Here is a 19969-nt window from a genome sequence, read left to right as displayed (position 1 = left end):
CTACTTTGCCGGATTTGTTAGTCAACACATATGATGCATCAAAAGTTTTGAATGAAATGTCATGATCATTTGATGCATTAGGAGTTCTCCTTTTAGGCAACTTAGCACGGGTTGGTTGCCTAGAGCTAGATGTCTCACCCTTATACATAAATGCATGATTAGGGCCAGAGTGAGACTTCCTAGAATGAATTTTCCTAATTTTGCTTTCAGGATAACCGGCAGGGTACAAAATGTAACCCTCGTTATCCTGAGGCATGGGAGCCTTGCCCTTAACAAAGTTAGACAGCTTCTTAGGAGGGGCATTAAGTTTGACATTGTCTCCCCTTTGGAAGCCAATGCCATCCTTAATGCCAGGGCGTCTCCCATTATAGAGCATACTTCTAGCAAATTTAAACTTTTCATTTTCTAAGTTATGCTCGGCAATTTTGGCATCTAATTTTGCTATATGATCATTTTGTTATTTAATTAAAGTCATGTGATCATGTATAGCATCAATGTTAACATCTCTACATCTAGTACAAATAGATACATGCTCAACAATAGATGTAGAGGGTTTGCAAGATTTTAATTCAACAACCTTAGCATGTAACATATCATTCTTAGTTCTAAGGTCAGAAATTGTAGCATTGCAAACGTCAAAATCTTTAGCCTTAGCAAGCAATTTTTCATTTTCATTTCTAAGGCTAGCAAGAGTAATGTTTAATTCCTCAATCCTAGCAAGCAAATCATCATTAACATCTTTAGGATTGGAAGTTGAAACATTACAAACATGAGAATCAACCTTAGCTAACAAATTAGCATTTTCATTTCTAAGGTTGTCTATTGTCTCATGGCAAGTACTTAGCTCACTAGATAGTTTTTCACATTTCTCAATTTCTAGAGCATAAGCATTTTTAACCTTAACATGCTTTTTATTTTCCTTGATTAGGAAGTCCTCTTGGGTGTCCAAGAGATCATCCTTTTCATGGATGGCACTAATCAATTCATTAAGTTTTTCTTTTTGTTGCATGTTGAGGTTGGCAAAAAGAGTGCGCAAATTATCTTCCTCATCACTAGCATTTTCATCACTAGAGGATTCATATTTAGTGGAGGATTTAGATTTAACCTTCTTTTTGCCGTCCTTTGCCATGAGGCACTTGTGGCCGACGTTGGGGAAGAGAAGCCCTTTCGTGACGGCGATGTTGGCGGCGTCCTCATCGTCGGAGGAGTCGCTTGAGCTTTCGTCGGAGTCCCACTCCCGACAAACATGGGCATCGCCGCCCTTCTTCTTGTAGTACCTCTTCTTCTCCTTTCTTCTTCCCTTCTTGTCGTCGCCCCTGTCACTATCACTTGATAATGGGCATTTAGCTATAAAGTGACCGGGCTTACCACACTTGTAGCAAACCTTTTTGGAGCGGGACTTGTAGTCTTTCCCTCTCCTTTGCTTGAGGATTTGGCGGAAGCTCTTGATGACGAGCGCCATTTCCTCATTGTCGAGCTTGGAGGCGTCTATTGGTTGTCGACTTGGTGTAGACTCCTCCTTCTTTTCTTCTGTTGCCTTGAATGCGACGGGTTGAGCTTCGGATGTGGAGGGATCATCAAGCTCATTGATCTTTCTTGAGCCTTCGACCATGCACTCAAAACTTACAAAATTCCCGATAACTTCCTCGGGGGTCATTTTAGTATATCTAGGATTACCACGAATTAATTGAACTTGAGTGGGGTTAAGGAAAATGAGAGATCTTAGAATAACCTTAACCACTTCGTGGTCGTCCCACTTCTTGCTCCCGAGGTTGCGCACTTGGTTTACCAAGGTCTTGAGCCGGTTGTACATGTTTTGTGGCTCCTCCCCTTTGCGAAGCCGGAACCGACCGAGCTCCCCCTCGATCGTTTCCCGCTTGGTGATCTTTGTGAGCTCATCTCCCTCGTGCGCGGTTTTGAGCACATCCCAAACCTCCTTGGCGCTCTTCAACCCTTGTACTTTGTTATACTCCTCTCTACTTAGAGAAGCGAGGAGTATTGTTGTTGCTTGAGAGTTGAAGTGCTCGATTTGGGCCACCTCATCCTCATCATAATCCTTATCCCCTATGGATGGTACCTGTGCTCCAAACTCAACAACATTCCATATACTTTTGTGGAGTGAGGTTAGATGAAATTTCATTAAATCACTCCACCTAGCATAATCTTCACCGTCAAAAGTTGGCGGTTTGCCTAATGGAACGGAAAGTAATGGAGTATGTCTAGATGTATGAGAGTAGTGTAAGGGGATCTTACTAAACTTCTTACGCTCTTGGCGTTTAGAAGTTACAGAGGGCGCATCGGAGCCGGAGGTCGATGTTGATGAAGTGTCGGTCTCGTAGTAGACCACTTTCCTCATCCTCTTTTGCTTGTCCCCACTCCGATGCGGCTTGTGGGAAGAAGATTTTTCCTTCTTCTCTTTGTGGTGAGAAGAAGATTTCTTCTCCTTCCCTTTGTTGGAGGAGCTCTTCTTCTTCTCCCTCCTCTTGGTGCGGGACTCTTCCGATGAAGTGCTCCCATGGCTTGTAGTGGGCTTTTCGCCGGTCTCCATCTCCTTCTTGGCGTGATCTCCCGACATCACTTCGAGCGGTTAGGCTCTAATGAAGCACCAGGCTCTGATACCAATTGATAGTCGCCTAGAGGGGGGTGAATAGGGCGAAACTGAAATTTACAAATATAAACACAACTACAAGTCGGGTTAGCGTTAGAAATATAAACGAGTCCGCGAGAGAGGGCGCAAAACAAATCGCAAGCAAATAAAGAGTGTGACACACGGATTTGTTTTACCGAGGTTCGGTTCTTGCAAACCTACTCCCCGTTGAGGAGGCCACAAAGGCCGGGTCTCTTTCAACCCTTCCCTCTCTCAAACGATTCCTTGGATCGAGTGAGCTTTCTCTTCTCAATCACTTGGAACACAAAGTTCCCACAAGGACCACCACAAGTTTGGTGTCTCTTGCCTCAATTACAAGTGAGTTTGATCGCAATGAAAGAATCAAGAAAGAAAAAAGCAATCCAAGCGCAAGAGCTCGAAAGAACACAAGCAAATCACTCTCTCTAGTCACTATGGCGTTGTATGGAATTTGGAGAGGATTTGATCTCTTTGGTGCTTCTAGAGTTGAATGCTAGAGCTCTTGTAGTAGTTGGGAAGTGGAAAACTTGGATGCAATGAATGGTGGGGTGGTTGGGGTATTTATAGCCCCAACCACCAAAAGCGGCCGTTGGGAGGCTGTCTGTTCGATGGCGCACCGGACAGTCCGGTGCACACCGGACATGTCCGGTACCCCCGCCACGTTATCACTGCCGTTGGATTCTGACCATTGGAGCTTCTGACTTCTGGGCCCGCCTGGATGTCCGGTGCACACCGGACAACTCCTGTTCATTGTCCGATGCGCCAGTATGGGCGCGCCTGACCCAGCTGGTGTGATCTTGGCACCCAGCCGGAGAGATCTTGGCACCCAGCTGGTGTGATGTCGTGGCCGTCGGAGGAGCAGCGGAGCCTGACGGAGGGACAGCTGTCGGAGCGGTTGGGTCCTTGCTGACGTCCTTCTGCTTCCGTAAGAGAGCTGAGAGCCGCCGTCGTCACAGAGCATGCGGGGCGCCATCATTGCCTATCTGGCGGAGCTAGCCAGATGGGACACCGGTCTTGTTCTCTGCGGCCCGAGTCAGCTCGGGGTAGGGTGATGATGGCGCTTCCTGTTGACGTGGCTGGCCTGCGCCCTAGGTTGGGCGTCGTGGTGGCTCCTCCGAAGCCGAGGTAGAGTCTGTCTTCCATGGCCGAGGCCGAGTCCGAGCTCCTGGGTCGGGCGAGGCGGAGGTCGTTCGGCCGAGGCCAGGGCGGAGTCCGAGCCCTGGGGTCGGGCGAAGCGGAGTTCGTCGTCTTCTGGGGCTGAGCCCGAGTCCGAGCCCTGGGTCGGGCGGAGCGGAGTTCACCGTCTTCCGGGACTTAGCCCGAGTCCGAGCCCTGGGTCGGGCGGAGCGGAGTTCGCCGTCTTCCGGGACTTAGCCCGAGTCCGAGCCCTGGGTCGGGCGGAGCGGAGTTCGCCGTCTTCCGGGACTTAGCCCGAGTCCGAGCCCTGGGTCGGGCGGAGCGGAGTTCGCCGTCTTCTGGGACTTAGCCCGAGTCCGAGCCCTGGGTCGGGCGGAGCGGAGTTTCCCGTGGAGCCTTTGGCAGGGCCTGACTGCCTGTCAGTCTCACTCTGTCAAGTGGCACTGCAGTCGGAGTGGCGCAGGCGGCACTGTCCTTTTGTCAGGCCGGTCAGTGGAGCGGCGAAGTGACGGCGGTCACCTCGGCTCTGCCGGGGGGGCGCGTCAGGATAAAGGTGTCAGGCCACCTTTGCGTTAAATGCTCCTGCGACTCGGTCGGTCGGTGCGGCGATTTAGTCAGGGTTGCTTCTTAGCGAAGGCAAGGCCTCGGGCGAGCCGGAGATGTGTCCGCCGTTGGAGGGGGGCCTCGGGCGAGACGGAAATCCCTCGGGGTCGGTTGCCCTTGTCCGAGGCCAGGCTCGGGCGAGGCATGATCGAGTCGCTCGTATGGACTGATCCCTGACTTAATCGCACCCATCAGGCCTTTGCAGCTTTATGTTGATGAGGGTTACCAGCTGAGAATTAGGAGTCTTGAGGGTACCCCTAATTATGGTCCCCGACAAATCTATTTCCAAATAAAGTTGGTTTATGTTATAGTTTATGTTATGCTTTGAACCCATTGTCCCTTATGTAGTATTGTGTCTTTTGAGATGTATTCCTATGTTTGTACATGTTTGGTGTGATGTTCATTTGTACTTTCCAAATGTATTGAATGCATGCTCGCTTTATTTAGACAACGAGCAGTCTGATGTTCCTGAGTGTGTTGTTGGAGACCTTCCTGAGCAACAACCTGGTGAAGGCAAGTGTCCTCTGACCTATTATGTCCTACATACTTTATGATTCATTGTCCCGCATTACTTTATGAAACCTAAGGATTGACTAGTCTGTATTCACTTATCCTTGTTTACCTTTTGGGTTATCATGGTTAGCATTTTGTTATTGCCTTAACTTTAATCAATGAACATGATGTGAACATTTATGATATGATATTGTTATCATGATTATGTTGATGATCTTGTGATACTCTAGGGGGCTCAGGCCTTTTTCCTGAGTACCTCTCCGTAAGGACCTGTTCGTGGAGTGACCACCCGAGATAACAGTGCAACCATGAGGGTGGAATGGGACGCCCTTAGCTGATTAATTAGATGAACCTAGGGGTGTAGTTGGCTTTGCCGGAGGGCCGTCAATGGGGGTCGGGGCGTAGTGCTCGCTCTGCCAAGGTTGGGGTGCAGAGGTTCATTTGATTTGGTTTTGTTAGTCACCCACCTTGGGGAGGTGTACTGTGTTTGTATGACTGGCGAAACCTAACGAGCAGCTATGCACCAGGGGAGTCTTTGTAAAGGCTACGTAGTGAAACCTTGTTGACTCACCTTGGTAGTGTTTGAGGGTTTGATCGACCCAAGGCATAAAGGAATCACGACTTGTGGGTAAAGTGCGCAACCTCTGCAGAGTGTTAGAAACTGGTATATCAGCCGAGCTCACGGTTAAGAGCGGCCTTGGGATCCTCTTTGATTAGAAGAACTTTGGATACTTTTATGATGATGGTTAATAATGATGTTATAAAATCTGATCTCTGGTATTTCCTCTTTTGAGGGAGTACTTTTGGGTAATAACTTAGTTTATTACTAAAACTTAGCTCTACTAATAATAATAAATATTTGACCAACTAAAAGCAACTACTTGACCTCAACTCCATATACAGCTAGTCCACTTTAGCCAAACGGGACATTTACTGAGTACGTTGATGTGTACTCACACTTGCTTTACAAACCACCCACCCCAGGTTGTCCCCACCGCACTCAGTGCTCAGGAGGTGATGCTGGCAACATGGATGACTTCGAGGAGTTTCAGGACTACGACGAGTTCTAGTTCTTTCTTAGTGGCAAACCCCCCCAGTCAGCTGCCTGTGTAGGCTTAGCTTCTACGCTTCGTATTTCCGCACTTTGATAGTTATGTTAAAGACAATGGTTATGTAATAGACTCTATGGATGTCTTGGACATCTTGATGTAATCAAGTACCTTTCCGCTATTTATTTCGAGCATTGTGTGATGATGTCCAATTATGTAATCGCTATGTACGTGAGTTCCTGTTCCTGGCACGTACATGGTTCGCATTCGGTTTGCCTTCCAAAATCGGGTGTGACAACATCGCCCACTCGGACATGGACTCAGATCACTCGGTGAAGAGAAGCATGTGCAACCACGGAGGCACAACTGACGACCATCCCGACCACTTTGCCCTCAAAGGAGATGGAGGGAGCACGAAGCATCACACCAAGCTGCTTGTTTGTGGACATCCTTTTCATCTAGGGAAGAGTGTAGGACACGCCTGTTTTCGATGACGAGCCCACCATACTGGGGGAAGAGCACCCCCAGCATAACGCACGCTGACGCCGGAATAGGCACCATAACATACAGTGTCACCATGAAGCCGTGGAATGGGATCCAGCCCAACCCATCTCCCAGGACGACGCCTCTAAAGTAGGGGAAACCCCGATGAAAGAGCGCTCCGAGAACGCTGCAACTCCCGTCACCGTGATCGTCGCCACGCCCAGGAACGCGAACGAGAGCAAGTTGAGCGGGGCGCCAGGCACCGACGCGAGAACCCACTGAGAGCACCTAGAGGGGGGTGAATAGGTGATCCTGTAAAAATCAACACTAAATAGCACAAACTTGGATTATGAAATGTTAGTGAAATCAAAACCAAGGTGCTATGTCTAGAGAGAAAGAGATGACTTCTTCACTTAATTGCTCTTTACAAAGTGAGTATTAAACTTAGAGCAATTATCAAGTGAGTAGAAGATCGCACAATAATAACAACAGGTGACACGACGATTTTTATCCCGTGGTTCAGCCAAGTAGAACACTTGACTACTTCCACGTTGTGGCATCCTAATGGACGAGGGTCGCACTTAACCCCTTTCAAGCGATCCAATGATCCACTTGAATAACATGTTTTTCTTCCTTATAGTTGATGTTTCCCTTGTGAGGAATCTCCACAAGTTGGAGCCTCTCACCCTTACAATATTGATCATAGTTAAAACCACAAGAGTAAGGGAGGGAAAGAAACACACGCAAGAGCTAGAGTCGCAGCAATGACACGCACAAGTCAAGAAACGAGCACACAAACACAGCGCAGCGAATCTCCAACTCAACAAGTGCTCAAATCTTAATCACAGTGATCCGGATGCGTGCTTACGGTGTCTAGGCGTCTTAGGATGTTCTATGGAGGCTTAGTGTTGTGCTCCATGCGCCTAGGGGTCCCTTTTATAGCCCTAAGTCAGCTAGGAATCGTTGGATCTCTATTTGGTAGGCAATTCTTGCCTTCTATCCGTTGGCGCACCGGACAGTCCGGTGCACCACCGGACATGAACAGTGTGCGATTTCTTTCCTTCTTTGGCGAAGACGACCGTTGAGTCCTCGGTCCCCTTGGCACATCGGACACTGTCCGGTGCACACCAGACAGTCCGATGCGGCCTTGTGACCGGTGGCTCTAGCCACTAATCGCGAGTTGATCACACTGTCGACCGTTGGCGCGAACACTGTTGGCTCACCAGACAGTCGGCGATTCCTGAGAGCAGCGAGTTCATCGCTGAGCTAGCCTGTGCACCGGACACTGTCATGCGGAATGTCACACCCGAATTTAAGGGACAGTCGGGTGCATCTCATACATGCGCCAAAGAAGACAACATATATAATAACAGAGTGTATAGCGATAAATGTCACAAAAACCAGAGTATTTATTACACATCAGAAGTCTTACAAAATAAAAGATAAATATAAAAGGATCTAAAATCCATCCTTGGCGCCAAAAAGTCAACTGGGAGACGCCACCTAGATCGAATCGAACTCCTCGTTGTGTGGCTCCTCTTGAACCACATGTTCTTCTCCTGTGGGGGTGTGAGACAACAAGGGTGAGCTCACACATGTTCATCGCTCAACAAGTTGTGAGGAATAATGAGCATGAACTCACATAAGGTGAGAGTTCATGTGATGTGTAAGGATGATTAACAATAGAGGTTAAAGCTGACCATTGCTTTTAATAAGTTGGTCAAGTTTGATTAGCAGTTACTAAATGTAAGTAAAACCAAACCATAATAAATAATACAACAAAATTAATAAATAATCTCATGCAAATGCAAATGAAAAAATGAATTTAAGTTCCATAATTTAATCATGCGAGAGTCCTGAGCTGCTCTTGACCGTGAGCTCGGCTAGTATACCAATTTTACATTCTGCAGAGTTTGTACCATGTACCCACAAGTTGTGTATCCCATGTCGCCAGGGTTTGCAAGGCCCTTAGACACTACCGAGGTGAATGGCTAGGGATCCACTATGAGGCCTTTACAAAGTTTCACTAGCTTCTGAAAACCCGCTACAGTTTATGGGAAGAGCACTTACAAGAATCCCCCGTCTGACCGCCATCGTAGCAAAATCAACCCGAGAACCTCCTTGCATGCAACTCCCCTACTGCCCTTGCCCCTTTCGGGTAAGGTAGTCTTCCACTAGCTTTTCTAATTAGTTAGCCAAGGGCGTCTCATTCCACCCTTGTGGTGTCACGTGTTTCTCAAGTTAAGCTCCATGTTCCAATTAAAAATATAATGATCTTGACATGAACATAAATAAAATAACATAATAATTGGAACATGGATATAATGAAATATTAACCCAAAACCATATAAAGCAATAGCATAACTACCCAAATGATTCAGGGTAAACAAGGTAAAATGGATAAACATATTAGGGTGACCTATTGGGTACCATCAATATTAAGTTATGCATGAATAAGTGACAATAAAGAACATTATTGGGTAACAAAAGTGGTCAAGGGCATAACTTGTCTGGCACTTGAGATTCCAGTTACCAAGGTGATTCTTCATATCCTCGTGACCTCACTGCTAGTCGTAGCAATACAAACAAACATGGTATAGACAACATTAACATCACACCAAACATAAGTACAAGCTGAATAATAATAATTTACGCGTCGCTACAAGATCGGGGGATCGAGAACCACTAAAATCGGAGTTACGGTTAAAGAGTTATGATTTTATAGAAGATATGTATGATTAAAATATTAACTATATTATAAATTGGTTAATATAAATCATATGAGAGGTTATTCTATACATAATTATCTTCAAATTTAATCTCAGATATAAATTGATCATAGATCATTTTTCTAGTAATCTATAATGATAAGCAGTTTAACCAGACTAACCAACATCAATTAAATACAACTCCAATTATAAAATAATGAGGCATGGTATAATAAATGTGGTTATTACATAGTAAATATTTATACGAGACTAACGCAACTTGAACGGATCAAATCGGAGTTAAAACGGAGGAGTTATGGATTTCCGAAGTTCATATGTACTTGCTACAAAATTAATTGAGTAATCAATTCTAGTATAGGTTTCATGCTACAAGTAATAGACAATATTAATATAAAATTATAGGAACTGGAATGGACTAAAAAGAAGCTAATATAAATTTTCCATGAATTAAACAAGATCCTGGAATTATTTTTGTACTAAAAACTAATTTTCTATATTAATTACTTGATTTAATCCATTCCTGGGCTGCGGGTGCTATTTACCAGAAGCTCGAGGTCTAACCCATAAAATTTAGGACCTGTTTGTATTGTTTTCTAAACTGGCCAGGACAGAGGGTTATTTTGCTCATAGCACAGGGGTTCTTTAACAAATTGACAAGGTCAAAGGGGTATAAGCTCCTCTGAGCCGATCAGATTAGATCCATCAGTCAGGAATAGATCTGAGCCCCTGTAGGCACGTGAGCCATAGGATCAGTAATCTACGATGAAGATACTATTAACGCGGGATCTGATCACCGCCGCACGATCACAAATTAACGACCCAGATTCGATCTCACGAATCGTTACACAGTCTTCTAATCACAGCCACACGTCGCAGATCCGACGGAGACCGACCCATCTTCTACCCCAAGCGGCGCAGCCCTGCCCGCGACGCTGAGTTTGCCGCCGCACGGCCAACCCGCGACCGGGTGCGCTAGATGGACAACGGCGAGGCGACACACGATGTGCGGACGAACGAGAAACAGCTGGTGGCAATCTTACCGGGAGCGCGGAATAAGGGTGGAAGCGGGCCACGACGGGGGTTCTGGACGACGAAGTGTGGCGGCGCGCCCTTGGCGTCGAACTCGCTGTGGTAGAAGCCATCGCGGTGTTCCACGAGGGAGTTGGCAAAGTTGAGTGCCTCGGCGAGCTTGGACTCGAGGAGGCCCCGGGGCGGAGGCGCAGCTGCACCACCAGCATGCGCGATGGGCACACGGGGTCGCGTGAAGGAGCGTTTACCGCGGCGGGTGGAGAGAACGCGGATGCGAGGAGAGGCCAGAGCTATCGCGCGGCGAGGACGATCCCGTAAGGCGCCTCGGCCAAACACCAGGGTTCGAAGGTCGGCTCCGTGCGCGCGCCTCGCCGCTGATGGCACCGTCAGGGTGTGTCGGAGGCGGGAGATGGCGCTCGGGTCCGATTGGTGGGAAGGGGATGCGGAATTAGTTGAGGGAGCACTGGGATTCCCCAGCCGAATTCTGTGCACCGCTGCAACGACTCTGCTAGAATCACGGGAGGAAGACGACTGATTCTGCTCCCTCACCGATGAGAGGAACACGACCACTCCTTATACCCGAGCGGAACCCCGGCCAGGTCGTGGCGTCCTGGATTCACACGGTCTGCAACAGATTCTCCACGGTCACAGCTGAATTCGTGCGAAGGTTGTTGAGAATTGGGACACAGCCGCCGCGGTATACAACAGAAAGGAGAAGAATCTGGCGAACGGGACCCATTCAAGTATATAAAAATATATACTTTGCATTCATCCTGATATTTTAGATGTTGCATTTAAACTAGAACTTGAAACTCTGATTTGAATTTAAATTTGAAGTAGGAATCTAAAACAGAAAAAAAACAAAAGAGAAAAAACCTACATCGGTCGATTTGGGCGCCTTTTGGCCCATTCCTCTTTTTCCTTGTGCGCGTGCTGGCCCAATCCTAGTCACGCGCAAACTCCCCTGGCCCAATTCCTCATCGCGCTGCCACCACGGGACCAGCGCGCCAGACCCATGACCCGCCTGGTCGCCTGGACACCGCCGGACTCTTACCCTCTCTGTATATTTGTTATGGTCCTTTATTTAGTTAAAAGCTCTAGGTATATTATGTACATATATTATTTCATTTTAAGAGACTATTACTTGTGAGTGTGCGATAAAATTTCAAGCTAACTCAGAAATGAATATCCACCATTTCACTTATTTAGAGGAAGGTAATATATAATCTTTACCAAGAATCGTTTTATAAAATAAACAATTTTAAAGCTTGTTATATAGTTTACAAAGGTACTAATGAACAGATGGAATGCCTCTAGCTTAAATTTTAGTTTCAAGATTCGAATCTATGTTTTGAGCTACCCAGTTTTTTATATTACTATATATTTATTTTAGGAAAAATACATTTTATGTGAGAAGCTTTTATTAAATAGATGATTGAAGCACGGCTAGAAATTTTGCAATGATATTTAGTTGAGTATACTTGACATTTGTATAATTTAGATGTCTAACGTTTGTAGGTAGATTTCTCCAACCATCTCTCTCAAATCAAATCACATCATTCGTCTTTCTATTTATATTTAAATACCTTATTAACTATTCTTCCCTCTAATTCTCCTCACCAACCATTCCCTTTTGAACTCAACTTTCCTGAACTAAGATATTTACCTTTTATACATTAGCTTTTGTAATTTTTAAAAATACTTCAATATTTATAGGATTATAATATATATTGTTATCAAGTATTTCCAATAAACATGTATTAAATTCTTATTAAAATAGACTAATTATGGGGGAGATTAAAGCTCCACATTCCACCGAGAAAGTTTAGGTGGGTGGTTCAGTTAAGATTCGGAGCCCATTTTAAGTTTTGATGCTGAAATCCCAGAGAATTATGCAATATTATCAAGCTGGACAGAACAGACTAAAATAACATTTAGAGTCATTTAAACAACAACATTCACTGTTTTTTAAAAAACACTGAATATTTGCACGGCCGTGACTTCCCAATTGGATAACTCTTTGGTTACATTTTTTATAAAAATCCGAATTCACTTTATCTAGTTTGAAGTTGCTCCACGGACATTGTAAAAGTTTAGAGACGTTTTTTTCAAAGAGAGGTCCGCACAATACCCTTCGATTGATAATGCGGACAACGATTAACTAAAAATGATTTAATAAAACCCCTACAACTAGTAAAATTATATGTTTCATAAATTACATATTTTAATTTTCATCATTACATTATCAATAACATATTTGTTTTAATAATACATTGTGTCAATACAAAAGTTGATGCGATGCTGACGTTGCGGTAGCATCGGAACCAAAAGTTCCACCTTGCGACCAGATAGAAGATCTCATGAAGAATTCGTCGATCGACAATAGCAACGCAGGAAGGACGGGTGTCAACTGGGCACTGGGCAAGCAGTAGATGAACGATAGAGCCACTCGCTGTGACGACTTGACCACAGGCTAGAAGATAAATCTAGCAGTGTTTTGAGTGCTACAACAATGTATTGTCATGATAAATCCAAGTAATTCAAAACCATCCAATACAAATTATAAAGCAAATAAGAAAAATACAGATTTGCAAAACAGCGCGGAAGTCAAGTTTCTTTTAAAAAACCTAAATAGTATAACAAACAAACAAAATAGAGCACGAAAGTAAAAAAAATTTGGAGATGTGTTTTGGGTGCTCAGATTCTATGGGTGTATAGGAGTCGTTCACGAGGATGACCCATCAGTACGAGGAATGTTTTTATAATCACTGCACCGCGCAAAATTTCGGTCGAGACAGAAATACGAAATCAGATCTGACGAATACGAAGCAAAGGCATAAATAATAAGCTTAGATTTAGAGGCGAGCGTAACCCAGCATCCGACTGCGTATTGGAACGGACGAGGGCTCTAAAGCGCCACCGGATCTCATTTCGGGAGCTTCGCAGTGACCGAGACCGGGATCCGCCGACGGCGAACGGCGGCCAGCCATTGGGACAGTGCTCCCCCACCGGTACCAAAAACTGGTTCAGGTGTCGTAAACAGAAGCGAAACAGAAAGCAGAATCAACAGCTAGCAGCCTAGAACCGAACCAAAACTGGCATCGAAACAGAGACCAGAAACAACAGATACAAGAACAGAACTGGGTACGGCGAGAAGGCTTTCAGCTGGAACTGGAAAGAAACGAAGAGCAGCTACTCGGCGGCGGCGAGCTGTGTTGGAGACGGAGGCGCCTGGGTCCCGTTTTATACTGGGGGCGGCCGACCGTGGCGTGCAAGGGACCCGAGTGGTGAATGGAACCCTAGCTGTTCTGCTCTGGGCGTCGGCCCGTGGGCTTGAGATGAAAGGAAACTGGTTGAATTGGTCTTCGGGAAACTTGGGCTTGAATTTGCCCCGCTTTGTTTCCCCTGCTACGGCCCAAATGCCAGCGCGCCCCTCTATCGTCGGCACGGACACGGGACACACACGGACGCCTCCACGGTGTTAAGTAACCCTAGTTAGAGTTATGTGGGCAAATACCGAATATAGCCCTGAGGACTATCGCGTCTCTATATATAGAACTTGTAACCCTCATATGGAATAGAGATCAGAAAGAGGCCAGAGGCCCAACCCTATATCCAGTGTCTCGTGTGTTTCCTCTGTCGTGCTTATGGGAAGGGAGACGGTTTCTCTACATCTTCTTGCGCATCTACTGCTGACGGGAGGGAATGGAGCGGATCTAGTGATCCGTGGTAACGTAGTTCTCAACACGTTATCAGCACGCTCTACCTCGACGTTGCTGCGGCGAGATCAGATCTGCATCAACTCTCCGTCAAGCCGGCAGATCTCTGGCCTAGCCAAACTCTCCTACGCGAGAGACTTCGATTTTTTCCTCTACGGAATAGATCGGTATGTTTAATGTTCTTGATACGGACTGTGATTCATGCGCGATAAACTACCATCGTCGATGTGCTTCTACGCACACGTGCCAGCTAGCCCACGTCGGACGATGTGCCTGCGTCGTGGTCGTTCGTGCCCACGTGCCAGAAGTTGCGCACGTCTGCGAGAGGAACCGTTCTGCCTGGCCGATGCGTTTCCCACCATCGCGTACCAGATCCGCTTCGCGCTCCGTACTGGTCCTTCCATCCGTTGCAATAGGAGAGGCTGTTGAGCTTCTGGTCAAAGCAGCACATAAAAATAGGAGAGAGCCGTGCATGGCTTTGCCGAGTCAAACAAAAAAAAGAAAGGGTCGTGCGAGCATGCTTGCATGCTTGCATGCGTTCAGAAGCGTTTTGCAATTGGATGGCCTATGTGATTGCATGCGTTCACCAAACGCGTTTTGGTGTATTTTTCTAAGCACACACGACTAAGCTATCTGAAAATGAACGGAAAGAATAAAATATTTTATGTTTCAGATTCCACTTTAATTAATTATTTCCAGTAGTAAATAATTAGTAGAAAAGTACATGTTTAAATATGGAAATACTTTTTACACCTGACGTATTATGCTCATGCAATAATTTTGGTGTTTATTTTTCTACTTTTATTTCTCGTAGCAAATATTTAGTAGATAATTATTAAAATGCATGTGAAGGCCATGCTACGTTTTTGTTCATATCGCTCTAAATATTTGTTATGTGTTGAGCATTCGGACTCACATGGAGCGATTAAATTGTATAGTTGGTACTCAGACACACTGATCAAACTATGTTATTATCGGATGAGTTATGGCATTAGCTGAATATTGACTGCGTCTTGGCAACACGACGCAATATTTGTGTCGTTCGAACTTGGTTGCGTCATGTGATTGCTATGTCGCACTCTCGCTTAATCGGACCACTCCAGCTGAGTCAGACCATCATTGTCAAGCCGCGTATTTTTTGCATGCCCTGTAGGCAATGCCTGTCTGTCGCGAGCCACAATTGTGCCTGTTGCGCATGTTGCGTGGATTTATCGTGTACCCCAATTATCGAGCCATAATTGTGCCTGTTGCGCTTATTACGGAGGCTTACTATACTATCGTAGCCCTGATGGCCGCACACGCGTTGACGCCAGATACGCTAGAGCTTGTACTCGCGTGGATTATGGTGGGTTGTTCAAGGTCCTGAAGTCACATTATGTGCAACCTTCGTAAACAATTTTGTTTTCACTCTATATTTTGTTTGATTGTGTTGTGTGACATCGTATATTTATATATATCGCCAAGTGGCCATAACAACTATATTAAATCTGGTAAATTAAATAGAAATACAATGAAACACGGATAAGTTAAATCTCTGCTCTCTCCTCGTGCATACAGTTTTACCCGAAGTAACCTGAAGAAATTCAATATTAATGCATGAAAGCCTTTTTGGCACAGAAAACATCACAAATTGGGATTTTATTAGTAAGCAATAAGACCTTGTCAGATGAATAAATGCTAGAATCTCAGTCATACATTACTCAACCAGATGTTGGCACATTGCTATTTGTCGCTGAACGGCATGAAGCGAACTTTGAGATAAATGACTAGTACCTTAGCAACACAAAGTTGTGAGTACATCGAAAGGTAATTCTGAGATTTTTTTCACAATGTTTGTGTGAAAAAACATTGTGTGTTCCCGTCGAACCACTTTACTCATCCTATCTAGGACCTCTATGCTTGTGTTGCATACATCTCTCAGAATTGTAAATACTTATAGTCATTGAATTGACTTGGGATAGTCCTTTGACTGGTATGGTATACACTATAAGCTAAATGGTAAAGGTCGGTCCTGAATGGACACATACCTGGGGTTTATGTAGCCGAACTACACTGAATTCCACCCTTTGGTATGCTTACCATTATCTACCTCCGATCTACCAGAAGTGAGAAGAGTAGACAAATAACTATGAAATCTCACATCACCAGAGAGCTTGAAGCTAAATTAGACATTAACATGTCCTTGGTCCTCGGAGCCAGAAGAGCCATATGTCTTGACCACTAGACTACTAGTGATGATAATTTGTGATAGAAATATGAAGATCTTGTAGAGACATGTTGTATCCTCTCTACTCCTGATAATTTCTTCGTATGAGAGCAGTACTATCTGTTGTTGAAGATGGATCCTAGGCGGATACCAGTCTTGTTTTGTTCTTGCCAAGCAGTTATCATCATTTGCTTCATCAAAAGCTAGTTATATGGTGATTTTCCCAGATAGAATGAATTCTTGGCCTTGTCTGTTCTATTCCAAAGCTTCTCTTTTTGCTGAACAATGAAGAGATCGAAATAATGTTTTATAGAACAAATTGATGTATAATATGAGGAGAAAAGTTTGCCCTATTGGCAGCCTACACAACAAATAATTAACTGTTGTTATAAGTTCTCTCTCAAAATTATAATACCTAAAAATGTTGCATAACTTGAAACCCAATTTCAGACCGGTATGAGTAATTGGGTAAACCATGGGCAATGGTAAAACGAGTTGGACTATACATCTCTGCATATAAACATTTGTGCTTGGCAGCATTGGCCTGATGCCATGCACTTTACTACCATTATATGTGCACACATTTTCTTATGTGCTCAAAGCACAATGCAACCAGTGAATGTCTTTGTGAGCGTTAGACCCTGATGGTCATTTTACTTGTTGATCTGAAGTCAACTAATGGCTCCAAATGACGAATGTTATTCATGAGCCCCTGAAGAAGCCTTATGGATAAAATAGTGTTGTGCATCTCAGTCTAAATCTCAATGATTGACTGTGCACTTGGTAATATTAACAATAAGTTTGCAGAATTGTAACCACGAAGCAACTTGTTGTTGCGTGTCTCGCTGGATGTTGAGACTAACCCTTCATGTTGAAGGACAAATATGTAGTATTCATGTCACTACATTAATCTAAGTCCAAAGCTCACTGCATCAAACCCCTATCTGTAATGTGCGTAAGATTTCCCAAATAAATCACCACAATAGCATACATTGCCCACAACTGGATGATTGTGGTTGGGGATTTTATCTGTATGCTTTTAGAACATCTCGGCATTAGGGGGAGGAATGCCCATATAGTGTAATGCCTCAATATTCTATTAAACGCACAAAAGCCAAACTGAACCCGTCGTTCGGAGTGTACTCCTGTGTATATGGAGTTTGCCAGAAATCATTGAGGAGTAACCACATTAGTTTGAATGCTTCTACCTGATGTAGATGTGGATATACCCGGGATTAATATCATATCCACATTTGACTTATTGGAATTTGATCTATTCTCGGGGACGCCTGCGAATATGATCCATTGGCCTTAGTCAAAGCATATGCTCTGATTGCAGATTCACGTGGTCTGTGATAACTCTCCTCCGATTAATTCACCCTGATGGTGATTTGCCTCACGAAGAGGTTCATCTTGATGATGAAATTCCTAGCGACGAAGCGCGCAATATCATTGTGCTAGGAATACGGAACAATGAATCTTTCGTTTTGGGAAATGACTGAGATCATTATTAAATGTGGGAGACAAATATGTCGACACCTATCTTGCCTCTCTAGATTGCAAAAGGATCCAAAACAAAGTCCTAGGCATGAGTGCTTTAAGCTCTCTTATCGGGTCATTGATAAAAGCAATCGAGGCTGAACCAATAATCGCAAAATGAAAGTCGCGAGCTTGAAGTTCGGACATTTATGGGCACTATTGAAATAATGTGTGGTGAATGTGATGGTTCAAGTGGTCTTGTGAGAGACCCATCCCACATATGTGTTGAATAAACAATGTTCCGCTATGTAATATATCTGGCAAATGGCATGAACTAAAATATGCAGTTAATAAGATTCTGAAGATCCATCATGAGATCCTAGGAGGACTCATATTTTTGAATTATAAATATGCAACATATAAATCTCGTACCGAATAATACATTCCTGACGAATGAACACTCTCCTGTGTAGGGAGAATATCTCCTAGCTGAGATTATAGTTCCCAGATGGAACCTTTTCAGAAGAAACAAAGTCTGTGTTGAACACCAAAGTTTGATAACCCCTATTAAGGGATAAAGACCCATACATACCCGAAAAGGAATATGATGAGGTACCAAAGGACTTGAAGTTCACCAAATAAGCACATGTGCATTCCACGAGTTTTACTCATGATATTTTCCACTATATGTGGAATTACGGTATCCTCTAAAGCCCTGATGGCAGAAACCTATAAGGTTTAGGTGTTACTGGCAAAATATCCCCATTATGCCAGAATGGCAGACTATAACGATATATCTTGTCGATGAAAAATCCCTGATGGATTACGATTTTTGATGGACTTTTATTACACCATCATAGATGTTGCAATGGATGAACGTCTGGAGCGATGTGTCATATTTAGAATATGTACTATTGCAACTATATTATCCCCTAAGTCCTATTGAAGGACATGTTACTTGCTTTGCACAACTATGTATAAATTGTGGTGTAAGATAGAAAATGATAGCACCCCAACCTCGTCTATTCTCGTTATTCCAGATGAACAATGAGATATATATCTTGAAGAATATGCTTGAATTATGAGGGATAACGACTTTGACATATGTCATCGTCAGGGGGAGCGAATGCTTATATTGATCACAATCGTGTGACAATAAATGTCATATTCTATGCCCTGAAGGCGTCAGCTTGATGATCAATATGTGAACCTTTATGGAAGTTTCTATCAAATATGTAGATCTAGTCGATCGAACACCACTAGTCGAAGTGGCTTATTTATGTTGATACGTGCACTTACCTCGTGTATCCTAGAAGTGAGTTGATGTGAAATTCCTGAAATAATCTTTGCAAGGATATGCAATCTGTTTGCTAAATCTATATGTGCATATACTTCCAGAAGAAAATATTTTGCCATATTGATACAGTTTTGCAAGGATCAGGGGGAGCACATTTCTAAAGTTAGCCTTTGTAGAAGTTTCGGTAGAATCTAGATCCCAGAGGATCGAAATCTGTCCCGATGACAACTGTTGTACTCTTTTTTCCTTGGTGAGTTTTCTTGAAGTTTCTCACATGAGGTTTTTAACGAGGCAACAAAGTGCAAATGCAATTTGTATCACCATGCACTCTTTCTCCATATTTTCCCCACTAGGTTTTTGGAGTTTTAACGAGGCATGTGTTGGTCGCGGTATTCGCCCAAGGGGGAGTGTTAAGTAACCCTAGTTAGGGTTATGTGGGCAAATACCGAATATAGCCCTGAGGGCTATCGCGTCTCTATATATAGAACTTGTACCCCTCATATGGAATAGAGATCAGAAGAGGCCAGAGGCCCAACCCTATATCCAGTGTCTCGTGTGTTTCCTCTGTCGTGCTTATGGGAAGGGAGACGGGTTCTCTACATCTTCTTGCGCATCTACGGGAGGGAAGGGAGCGGATCTAGTGATCCGTGGTAACGTAGTTCTCAACACACGGGACACGATGGACGGATGGAGTGCTGGAGCTGCCCCCGCCCGCTGCCAAGTGCCGACCTCTGTGCCGCAGCCGCCCTTCCTCTCCGCCATAATAAGCTAAAAAAAATTGGAGATGTGTTTTGGGTGCTCAGATTCTATGGGTGTATAGGAGTCGTTCACGAGGATGACCCATCAGTACGAGGAATGTTTTTATAATCACTGCACCGCGCAACTCCGAAAAGTTTAAATTTCGGTCGAGAAAGAAAAAAAACGTAATCAGATCGACCGTGGCGTGGGTCCCATTTTATACTGGGGGCGGCCGACCGTGGCGTGCTTGGGAACTGAGTGGTGAATGGAACCCTAGCTGTTCTGCTCTGGGCGTCGGCCCATGGGCTTGAGATGAAAGGAAACTGGTTGACTGGCCTTCGGGAATCTTGGGCTCGAATTT

General features: G+C 44.5%; 2 non-coding genes across 2 annotated transcripts; both read right to left on the bottom strand.

The window, feature by feature from the left end:
- Positions 1 to 12861: 12861 nt before the first annotated feature.
- On the bottom strand, positions 12862 to 12947 carry LOC111589856 (small nucleolar RNA snoR8a). Its single transcript, XR_004851687.1, has one exon. It is a non-coding gene; the product is annotated as a small nucleolar RNA snoR8a (small nucleolar RNA).
- A 6717-nt stretch (positions 12948 to 19664) lies between these two features.
- Positions 19665 to 19750, bottom strand: LOC111589855 (small nucleolar RNA snoR8a). The gene has a single exon (XR_004851686.1). It is a non-coding gene; the product is annotated as a small nucleolar RNA snoR8a (small nucleolar RNA).
- Positions 19751 to 19969: the final 219 nt, after the last annotated feature.

Source organism: Zea mays, chromosome 7 (assembly GCF_902167145.1).
Source record: "Zea mays cultivar B73 chromosome 7, Zm-B73-REFERENCE-NAM-5.0, whole genome shotgun sequence".
In the NCBI taxonomy this organism is placed as follows: Eukaryota; Viridiplantae; Streptophyta; class Magnoliopsida; order Poales; family Poaceae; genus Zea; species Zea mays.
Note: the sequence above shows the minus strand (reverse complement) of the source record. Positions and strands in the feature narration are given on the sequence as shown.